Genomic DNA, 12,239 nt, shown 5'->3' with positions numbered 1-12,239 from the left:
AGATAGATAGATAGGTAGTTAGATAGATAGATAGATAGATAGATAGGTAGATAGATAGATAGATAGATAGATTAGATAGATAGATAGATAGATAGATTAGATAGATAGATAGATAGATAGATTAGATAGATAGATAGATAGATAGATTAGATAGATAGATAGATAGATAGATTAGATAGATAGATAGATAGATAGATTAGATAGATAGATAGATAGATAGATTAGATAGATAGATAGATAGATAGATTAGATAGATAGATAGATAGATAGATTAGATAGATAGATAGATAGATAGATTAGATTGATAGATAGATAGATAGATAGATAGATAAATAGATAGATAGATAAAATAAGGAATAAGGGACTCCAAATTACGATCGATGAATATCTGTGCCCGATTACTGAATATTGCTCCACGAATCGAGGACTTATCGATCTCTTTGTTAAACCGAAAATACTCGCCAGTAGTTTTTTTATTTCCTCAGACTGCCAGTTCCTCTCTACTAAATATTCCCTTTGTAAAAGTACATCCACCGAAATCATTCAATCAAACGACAGTCTCAATGAACCAGTGATTGTCTGTTGACCGGTTCGTTTTTTTTACCATCGTCCGCTTTTTGGAGACCTTGGTTCTTATAGGCCACATGCACTGCAGTCCATTCCCTAAGCTGCCACTCAGATTTTTATAGCTTGATATTGACTACTGCCTTTGTACGCACCCTGTTGCTCCTCGACAGGAAGCAATTAGAGAATGTTAACATCTTCCTCTATCGATCATTCACTTCGTGGTCGACAGCTTAGAACACAGTCTTGGTTGAACGCTGCCACTAGAAACATGAGATGACTTGAAACAACGTGGCCACGGAACTTTCAAGTCACCGGCGCTATTTTCTAGCAGTTCGTATCAAAAGTTCCCGCTTTCTTACAATCAATAGGAGGTAACCACTGATTTCGAAATCACTTTTGTTAGCCAAATTTCCCAGGGGAGAAGTAAAGTAGTACTTCGGGGCATGCTGTGAACTGCTTACGTTTGACTGTCTTTGTGTGCACTTTAGTCAAGTTCACATTCGTTTTTCCAAAGTGCATGCACGTTCCACGACGAATTTGGTGCCAAGGGAAAGTCCAACTCAAAGAGAAGGTTGGAGCAGGCGTGTTCACATACTGTGTGTCTCATAATAGACACAAAAAATATTATTCATAATAAATCTTTAACATCACTTCAAATATTTATCATCTTTATAAAAATATACGCGCATTATGGAGGTTTATTTCTAAGAAACCAACGTTGCACGCTGGCGCAAGGAATCCCGGTCAACTGAGACACCCGAGTCATTGACGAAGATGCCATGGTGCTCTGGGACTGAAGTTGCTCAACGGCGTTCTGTACAATGAGCGCTCTTCCATCACTCACAGACTTTCTCCCTTTGCCAGGAAAATCCAATACAAATCCAATAGACTCAAATTCTTTTAAAATCCAATACAGATTCAATGGACTCAAATTTTCCAATCAAGCATGTACTGGTCGACATGGTGAAAGGATCTTTGATGAGACCATGTTTGGTTTTGTAACCACGAAGTGCAGCGGTGGCGCATTCACCAAAGGAATAATAGAGTTTCACAATTTTATTGCGCGTGCTGACATCTGTCGCAAAGAATCTCCTTTAAGTGGCTACGAAGAGTAAAACATTCTATCTCTTCTCCTTTGATTGAATAGGTTTATTTATCTAATCAAATTTTGCGTTTATTATGAGACACCCTGTATATATGTAAAACTAGACAAATGAATCAAGTGGAACTGTAAGAAAGACACCTCCATCCTCTATCAATGACTCAACAAGGCTCGCTACCTACTGGCTGACGGTGATAAAGTTTAGATGACCTTTGAGTTGGCGCTTGGAATGACCTACTGTCTGCTGTTCCATCAGACTTGGGAAAGCTAATCTGTTCACGTTGAGAGGCAACCAGAGCATGCCGGGACTATCGATCTGAAGCGTGACCACTCTTCAGGCTTGTTGGGGTCGTGCAACACTATCAAACAGTTGATAATCTTATGTCAGCCTGAACAAATACAACAATCACGGAAGTGAGTCCCGCTCTCTAGTTGAATTGTTTTCGGAAGAGATAAACCGCTCACAGGAACTGATCACACTCCACGCTGGCTTACACGTGCTCCATGTGCCAATTGACCGAGTTCCTCAACCAATGATTTGACAGCGAAGTATTAAAACCATTGCCAGCGAATTCCCTGGATGAGGATCCTGAGAGGGGACATATCGGTGGTTGGAGTCACTGCCGGTCATGGCCCATTCATGCCTTTAAGGTGCTCGTGCATTCAAGCCGTCATTATAAAAACACAGCTTTCATAAAGAAGACTACTCACAAAGTTGCTGAAAACTGTTCGACAGCCCACGACCGGTTTCGCCCTCCTTGGAGATCACCAGGTGTGCGCAGTCCCCGAGTTCCCGTCAACTTAATGTTCTTCTTGAACTGAAATTCGACTCCACTGAATCTCTCGTCTATGATATTCTACGACTGAATATGGTTCAATGGTTAGCGCGCGAATCAACTGACCACAAGATCTGTGGTTCGAAACCGACCTCTGCCTCTCGACTTCCCCTGTCTAGACTTGGGCAACCTGGCAGTGTCCCAGCCCTCGTGCAACTTTCGGGTGGCATGTCAGCTAGGCACCGAAAGGGTATTACAGGCGAACGATTCCTCTCTCGTGTCCATAAATCCAGTTACCAGGAAACAAGTTTTAATCTGGCCGCACTCGCAAAGAAGCATGAAAAAAAGATTTCTCTTAATCTGTTTTGATGATTACAGAAAAATAGTGCCCCTATTCTTCTTCGCCTTCAGAATTATTACAAGTTAACTGTAGGACAAATCGTAACGCTGTCTAAACGCAACATACTACTCGTAAGTTTGATGGAAACTCCCGCCAAAATCAGACTTGTGTGCAAATGAGAGTCTTCTCGAAAGCTCACAATATTTGCTGATAGCTTCTCCAATTTCCTATTTATAGACCAGGCTACGTTCCGATGCTTTTTCGACCTCTTGTTGGTTGAACGATCATTTGTCCTCTGAGTTCCCGTACACAAAGTTGAGACTCTGCGGTGTTGTTTTGCACACTTTACGAATAACCCTGGGGCATTTCACACACCTGAGCTTTTTAACCACACTGGCGACTTTGTTTATTTCGTTCCGCTATACTCGACAACGGCTATTTTTAAACAACTTTATCTGATAATTTTGTCCACCTGCTCCAAACAAAGGGGTACAAATGATGTCCCATGACACACTGTAATTGCTTCTGCAACAAAAACCTTGGAGGGTGCGTATCGCATGCATTTAATTCGTGTTCAATTCCACCGGCATGAGTATTCTCCCACCCCAACTTGTTGAAATTATCGTCTTCAAGCGAAGAAAACTTCTTTATTCGTAAGAACTATACGCTCATTGTGTTTTCCGTGCAACTTACCACGGAATTTGTTTAATTTTGCGTGATCTCGCCGTTCGATTGTGTCCTACTATCATATTCTAGCCTAACTGTGAAAGATTTCAACATTTTGAATGGCGTGTTGAAATCGTCCCCCGAACGAATCTCGCTTTTACATTAACGCCTGCTTACTATCTATTAACTGTGTTCACATCTGCTTGTTCGCAGTTTTTCTTACGTATCTTTCACTCCTTCGGGGACGCGGAAGTTTTGCGCCTGAAGCAGGAACGTCTCCAAACTGCTCCTCGTTAGCACAAACTCCAGTTATCCTGTATTAAACTCAATTGCTCAACAAACTCGAGTTCATCAAGATTCAGTTTTCGTTAAAATTCTCAGGGAAAGCTGTCCTGTACATTCGGATCTATTTATCTACCTATCGATCCATCCATCCATTCATCCATTCATCCATCCATCCATCCATCCATCCAACCATCCATCCATCCATCCATCCATCCAACCATCCATCCATCCATCCATCCATCCAACCATCCATCCATCCATCCATCCATCCAACCATCCATCCATCCATCCATCCATCCAACCATCCATCCATCCATCCATCCATCCAACCATCCATCCATCCATCCATCCATCCAACCATCCATCCATCCATCCATCCATCCAACCATCCATCCATCCATCCATCCATCCAACCATCCATCCATCCATCCATCCATCCAACCATCCATCCATCCATCCATCCATCCAACCATCCATCCATCCATCCATCCATCCAACCATCCATCCATCCATCCATCCATCCAACCATCCATCCATCCATCCATCCATCCAACCATCCATCCATCCATCCATCCATCCAACCATCCATCCATCCATCCATCCATCCAACCATCCATCCATCCATCCATCCATCCAACCATCCATCCATCCATCCATCCATCCAACCATCCATCCATCCATCCATCCATCCAACCATCCATCCATCCATCCATCCATCCAACCATCCATCCATCCATCCATCCATCCAACCATCCATCCATCCATCCATCCATCCAACCATCCATCCATCCATCCATCCATCCAACCATCCATCCATCCATCCATCCATCCAACCATCCATCCATCCATCCATCCATCCAACCATCCATCCATCCATCCATCCATCCAACCATCCATCCATCCATCCATCCATCCAACCATCCATCCATCCATCCATCCATCCAACCATCCATCCATCCATCCATCCATCCAACCATCCATCCATCCATCCATCCATCCAACCATCCATCCATCCATCCATCCATCCAACCATCCATCCATCCATCCATCCATCCAACCATCCATCCATCCATCCATCCATCCAACCATCCATCCATCCATCCATCCATCCAACCATCCATCCATCCATCCATCCATCCAACCATCCATCCATCCATCCATCCATCCAACCATCCATCCATCCATCCATCCATCCAACCATCCATCCATCCATCCATCCATCCAATTATTTATGGTCACCTCCATAATATTTATTCTTTGCACGTATGTGCACTTCATTGAAATGAAATTAATTCATTTTCCAAAATCAAGGGAGCACTGAAGGGTAGGACTGGATAATAGCAAAAATTTTATTGTCTCCCATGTGAAACTATCTTTTCTCTTGAATCGAAATCAACGTTCTTTAGGTTTTGCATTGGTATACCAATCGAATATTGTACAATGGAGGCACTAGACCGTACAAAATATTTCAAATGTTCTTCTCTATCGCGTTGACGATTCAAACTTTCGACGCTTCTGTTGAACTTTTCCGGGATTTGAATCTCCTCGTTGACACCGCTTATTGGTAAAAACTTTCCACCCGAGGAAATTCGGAAGATCAATCATTGAACAGGTTTTTTTCGATTTGATTCCGACAGCATTGATCGTCTTACAAAAGTATGTGGTGAAAATGAGACCATAAAAATCAACTTTGTTCACATTAGTGTTTTTAAGTTATCCAGCATTTGCTATACGATGAACGACAATCGATTGTGCTACCGCTGGTTTGAGCAGTTTCCGTGATTCTGTTGGATAAATTTGGCATTGAGAAAATGTTAGATTTATAAAATCTCCTTACACTACCATCAACCCATATGTATCTCAAGAGAAGGATAATATGACAAGATCAATGACAGTCCCATGTGAAGAGTCGTCACACGAGATGCCAGTCGATACGTGAACACGTGATTTTGTTTTCCGTTATTGCAGGATGAGTGACGCCATGTTTTGTCTAAGTGAGTGCTAATCACACTGCTAATAGGCCATTCCTGGTCAAACGGTTAAGTGTTCATCCACTGGCAGTCGCGAGTTCGGAACTCTGGGTTTCGTTTCGTATTTATTATTATTTATTTTATGTATACATTATATTGTATATTTATTATTTTTCATTTTTAGCCGGATCTGCAATCACAGATAAACCAAGATGAAGCATTTCTGAAGGGGTCGGGGATTGTGTGGTGTTTTAGTTCGGTTGACCGGGTGCCGTTGAGTCTTGAAAATCGATTTTTTATCAGTAATAGTACGCGAGAAGCCACCAACCTTTCTCTTACAAGCGAGCTTTCATCTTGAAATCGAAAACAGTTTGCGCAGAACATTTGGGAAGCTCTGCACAACTATTCCTTTCTTATAGAGAGCCACCCGCATTGCACAACCAAGCCCGTAACTTTTGGGCTAGTAATCGTGAAAAGGCTAATTATCTGTGTGATTACTCATACTTATTTTATATTCAACATTTTATTTTTCCATTCTGATTATATTTCAGTCAATCCTCATAAAGGAACTACTCACAAGCTGTAGACTCTTCGACAGCCCACGACCGGTTTCACCCTTCTTGAAACCCATCGGGTAGGCGCGCAGTCCCCGAGTTTCTGTCAACCTTATGGTCTACTTGAACCCAAATTGCACTGTTTTCGAGAGGTACACTCATTTGCAAATCAATTTGGTTTTTACGCGAGACTCAACTGAATCTCTCGGCAATGATATTCTACAAGTGAATGTGCTTCACACAGGCCGCATCATGTTTCAGTTGGCACAATATTCGAGATATCGCATTACAGTTTCATAAAGGAAACTACTCACAAGGTTGCTGAAAACTCTTCGACAGCCCATGACCGGTTTCGCCCTTGTACTTCGGGCTCATCAGATAGGCGCAATCCCCGAGCTTCCGTCAACCTTACGTTCTACTTGTACCCAAATTGTAGAATAGCATAAACGAGAGATTCTGTTGAGTCTCTCGTGAAAACCCCAAATTGATTTGCAAATGAGTGTATTTATCAATATTTCAGTCTAGTTTATCCAAGGTTGAAGTGTACAAAGCACAGGTCAGACTGCTTCGTTGTGCCTAACTTGTGATCATCGTGCTAGATTTTTACGGATTCAAAATGCTCAAAGTTCACAGTGTTCCAGATCTTTGGAAGTATTTATTGATTAACTTTGTTTTAATCTTGAACAGAACGGCAGCACATTCGAGGTTATATTCTTGGTTGGCTTATAACTCGCCGTTATCGCTGAAGGACCGGATTGGTGTATGTGCCTACAGGCTGGACGGATTGTGCAAAATCTTGACTGATCGTGTTCGGATATGGCTTGGAACAAAGTGAGCTACACTCGCTTGAACAACAAGTTTGTTCCAACGGGAAACCCAGCTGGTTGGCTGCTAAATCTCCAGTTTTCTATGATATTTTCTGGGGATGCTCCGTTTACCCTGCTTCGAGAAAACAGACAGCACTTTGGTACATGGCTGGTGATCGAACTGACAAGAAAAGACATACATTGGATGTGGAAAGTACTTCAGTTTCGCACGCAAAGTTGCCACTTTCTCTACGAATGTACTTCCCAGATCTTTCAAACAGGAAACTTGCAACTTGAAGAACACATGTTAGCTGGCTAACATGCAGCGTGGTCATGCAAGTTGAATAGGGCATTCTTTTGAAGACAGTCTTCGAAAGCAACGACCTCAAACGGTGGAAAGATTGAAGCTGCATTGCAGAGAGGGGAAGGATGTTGAGTTGCACAAAATCACACCTCATAATGTTTTTTTCGGTTTCTGGGAACGGTCGTGTAGCGTAATAACTTGACTTGTTTCAACGGGGAGAAGTTCGACGGCAATACCCTTCTGATCAACTATCCTTGTTTACAATTTTGGGGTTTCGCGGGATAGGTATTTTGTTCATAGTCACACCACTCTCATTTGAACGCTCGCCCCTCCCCCCCTGTTCTGGCGTAATTATTCCGGTGAGTCCACACCAAAGGGGGGAAGCACTGGTCTCGAGTTTCGCTCTTATAAGAGCGAATCAGCAGTGCATATCCAATGGCCGCGCCGAGGTTTGAACCCCGGACATCTGACATGCGAGGCGGGCGTGTAACCACTACTCCACCAACGCATGTTGGACGCCTCTGATTTTTCACGTCTGAACAGGCGATGTGATTAGTGTGCACGACTCATCGAACGACGACCCGGTGACGATCGATTGACCTTGTTTAATTGATTGTTTGCTTTGATCTTCCTGTGACCATCGAAGTTCCACAAGTGTACCTGGAATTGGCTGCAATCAACGATTTCGCGATGAGGTTATCAGAAGACGGCCTTCTGGTAAAGTAAAAGGTACTTCCTCCAAATGATGCATCAATCTTTGCAAGCTCACTTCGCTGGACCCTGTGCCATGCTTGCCCATTTACTGCCTGCCAACACGAACTTTGATTTCGGTGCCCGATTCGGAGGGGAGGGGCGGAAACCCAGAAGTGAACAGAATGTGACGTGGCAGGAGAGAACGAAAGATGCTACAAGGGATTTGAGAACCGGTGGACTTGTTCACCCTCCGGGATGCGGACCACGTTATCCGCCCTCTACCTGTTGGCGGTTAACAGATGTCAGAGCTGTTTAAACTGTGAGTTACTAACCTTGTGATTTTGTGGTATGTCAGGCTATGTTCAAACAAATCGGCATGGTTGTACATCAATGGAACGTTGGCGTTCTCCTCTGGTGTTGATGGTAAATATTTTGACGTCCGTCATGATGATGATGATGATGATGATGATGATGATGATGATGATGATGATGATGATGATGATGATGATGATGATGATGATGATTCGGATGATGATTCGGATGATGATGATGATGATTCGGATGATGATGATGATGATGATGATGATGACGATGATGATGATGATGATAAATTACTCACAAATATTCAGCCAAGATCAACGAAATACTAGAAGACGATTATTTCGGAGTTAATGCGCGACAATCAGTAGTGCGGCATATTCGAGTGCAATAGTTCTATCCGCTGAAGTCGATACCATTCCCCCGCATTTTCACCGAGTTTACGTAAAGCATGGTAAATACAATGGCTATTTCGGAGCAATATTAGCCCGAAGAAAAATCACGAACCTTGCGTTATCCAGTCAATCAATGATGCTCGAGCTCGCCCTGTATGAATACCTCTCATTATGATCTGGCGAATGCGTGACACAGAAGCGCGCCCATTGAACCATTCGGACTTCCAGTGATTACAAAACAATTGCCGCTTGCCCACAGTGCTTTGGTTTGCCATTCACATTGTCCTCAAACTCTGTGAATCCCTTTTTGGTACGGAAAAGGTGCGTTGAGAATACTTTATCTTCTTACTCATGATCGTTGTGACGTAGTCATGAGAATCGACTGGTGTGGAGCCGGATTCGAGCTTAAGACAAGTTTCTAGGATCCTCCCCTACGAAACTCGAGAGTTCACTCTGGGGGTGAAGCTGATCGAGATCAAAAAGCCAAAAAACATCGGCAATGCGAAGCTCATGAAAGTTCACCAGGAAGTTCCGGAACAACGATCTCCTGACTGGTGGTTTGAACACTTGACTGTTCGGCTACGAGCGACTGAACAGCGATGTGACTAGCGCTCACTTAGACAGAACGCAGTGCCACACACACATTCTCCAATCACGTGACCAAACTTGTCAACTGAATGTTCAGTTGGCCGCTGATCAGACGCTCGTGACTGAACGACCATTTTGTCGAACTCCTAGCTAGTGGGTTTGAGACTCCCTGGAATTTCCTGAGATCAGCACCGCAGCTGATTCTCACTGGGGATGAAACCTCCGTAAAGTGCTTCACAGTTTTTACCATAGACTGGCTTACCAGACGTTCTGACAGTTGTACTTGTACTACGTAACTTGTGAACTTATTTGGCAAAGCTCTGGGAAGTCAAGCTATCTAGTTGGCTAACTACTGATGTAACGTGGTGCTACTGACGGGAATGGCATGTGAGTAGTATGTGTTCTTCCTGTAAATTCGCTTGAAAAGGGATATCTGTTGAGGATTTATGGACCCGCTCTGTAGCATTTGCTTGGATTTGAGCAACAGTCAATGAATATCTAGGAAAGTTCAGGAAGACACGTTCAAGGAGAAGAAGGATATTCAGTTTTTGTAAACAAGATGCGTATGAGAGTTTCGCTTCCCTGTCCAATAGTCTGTAACTGATCAGTTGGTATTTTCTATGGAGTAACTCCGCAGCGAAGGCTTTCTTCCTTTCACTGATATAAGACTGGTCAGGAAAATAACTCAACGGCCTAGAGAACATCAGTTTTCATCCCGTGTTTCAGACAGTGTTGCTTAAGGTAAACCCGCTCCGAACTTCCTTTTTGGGTAGAAGACATTGCTTGCTTTTAACAGGAATACATACAGACTGATGTCATGACGTTATAGGTCCCTGGTGTGCACTTAGAGTGCTCGAACAAACCGAATTTTTCGGCCAAACTAGTACACAACCAAAGGGATATTTTTATCCTATGTACAACTGTTCGTAATACTCAACTCAGCTTTTAATCACTCTTCAAACTGTTTGTCTCCCTCTTATGTCCCGGTGACGTAACATGTCGCGTTCGAGACAGAAGTGAACGGAAATTTGACGTGATTCGTCCTAGGTTGACCTTAATGAGTAAAGGGAACTTCCGGCCCGTTGTGTTACGCGCAAAGGGAACCAAAAAAATGCTCTTACTGTGTGAATTTTCTGTCCGACTATTTCAACGTTGTACCGTTTCTTAACTGAGGATGATTAAACAAACAACACTGGATGTCACTCTTATTGGTACGTCTCAATCTGTCCCTCATTTAAAGTGGATTCGTGCTGATTTCAATGGACAAAAGACGAACTTCTGATCGAGCATCAGCGTGAGGAACTTGTGTGGAATCAGAACTCACTTCGTTTCGCTCATTTTGTAAGTCAGTGGGCTTCTCATGAACTTCTGGCAGATTCGACGTTTCAACTCGAATCGAGATCTTACATTTTGGTTGATTTTTTTAAATTAATTTCAGGTGGCCGTGACGATGTGATGCGACTGGTTGTGAGGTTGCGAAGCGATATTACGGACGAACTTGGTTACTTGGGAACCTGTCCATTCAAACGCACCGTTCGAGTACATAGTGAGTTTCAGGACGCATCCATACCAAAAACGGCTTGGTAACATACGACTGGTGTAACGGTGATACTACTGATGGAGGAGGCATGCGAGTAGTATGTTTTCTCGTAAATCCGCTTTACGTCTCTTGAAAAGTGAGATCTCTTGCGGAATTTGTGGAGACGCTTTGTAGCAATCGCTTGGATTTGAGCAACAGTCAATGAATATCCAGGAAAGTTCAGAAAGACACATTTAAAGAGAAGATGGATACTCAGTTTTTGTAAACAAGATGCGTATGAGAGTTTTACTGTAAGTGTTCGGTTGGCATTTTCCAACAAACAACTCCGCAGCGAAGGCCTTCTTTCTTTCACTGGTAGAGTGGGTATGAGAGCAATCACGTCGCGAACGTCACCGTTGGATAGACAAGAGCTAACAAAGTGAGTGTCCATATTTGGTCATTCACCCATCTCAAAATCTATTTACACACCAAACAACCATCCTCTTGGACTTCTGTTTTCCGTTGCCACGTAATCTAGCAGGCCCAACTCAGGAATAACCGATAGGCAACCTCAGTTTACAACGCTGAGTAACTTTACAAGTTGTGATGTTCTTTCCTATTTTTTTCCTAACTCAACCGCTTGATTGCAGGAAAAACGAACCGCTAATCCGCATTCTTTGTCGCAGGAGTAAACCATGAGTCAGTTAAATCAGTGGACGCCTGAATGAGTGTGTGACCACAATCATGTTGGGAGTACACCTACTACTATAAACTACTGAAAACTTGGGATTTCCTACCAAATGGACGCATGTGGAGGTTTGAACGGTTTTGATGGACTTTGTACCTTGCAGGTAGGTGAATTCAGTTCATGCCGAAAAGTCGTGGGGCACTGTACGGATGTTTCGTCATTGTTAGGAACTATCCGTGAGGGAATATCAAAATATTCATAGCGGAAGGGGGTTGGTTGAAATCATAGCCTCTAGGCTATAAGGCCTGGCCACGAGCGGCTTACCGGCATTGACAATAACTCTGAATTGGACAGTAGCCTCCTCAAAAATATTCGTAGCGGAAGGGGGTTGGTTGAAATCATAGCCTCTAGGCTATAAGGCCTGGCCACGAGCGGCTTACCGGCATTGACAATAACTCTGAATTGGACAGTGTGTAGCCTCCTCACCCCCCACCTCGTCAGGCAAGCCGCATCACATGAGGGCGTCCTCGACCGGTGACCGATCTTGGCCCAATGCTGTGGTCTTCAACTACCGACAGAGTTTATGGGATCAAACTGACCTAAATATTCGTAAGCTCTGCACAGCTGATGAATCCGAACGAATAAAAAAAGCAGCTTTAAAGTACTCC

Source organism: Opisthorchis viverrini (genome assembly GCF_000715545.1).
Source record: "Opisthorchis viverrini unplaced genomic scaffold opera_v5_205, whole genome shotgun sequence".
In the NCBI taxonomy this organism is placed as follows: Eukaryota; Metazoa; Platyhelminthes; class Trematoda; order Opisthorchiida; family Opisthorchiidae; genus Opisthorchis; species Opisthorchis viverrini.
The sequence above is the reverse complement of the archived record's forward strand: the minus strand, read 5'-3'. Positions refer to the sequence as shown.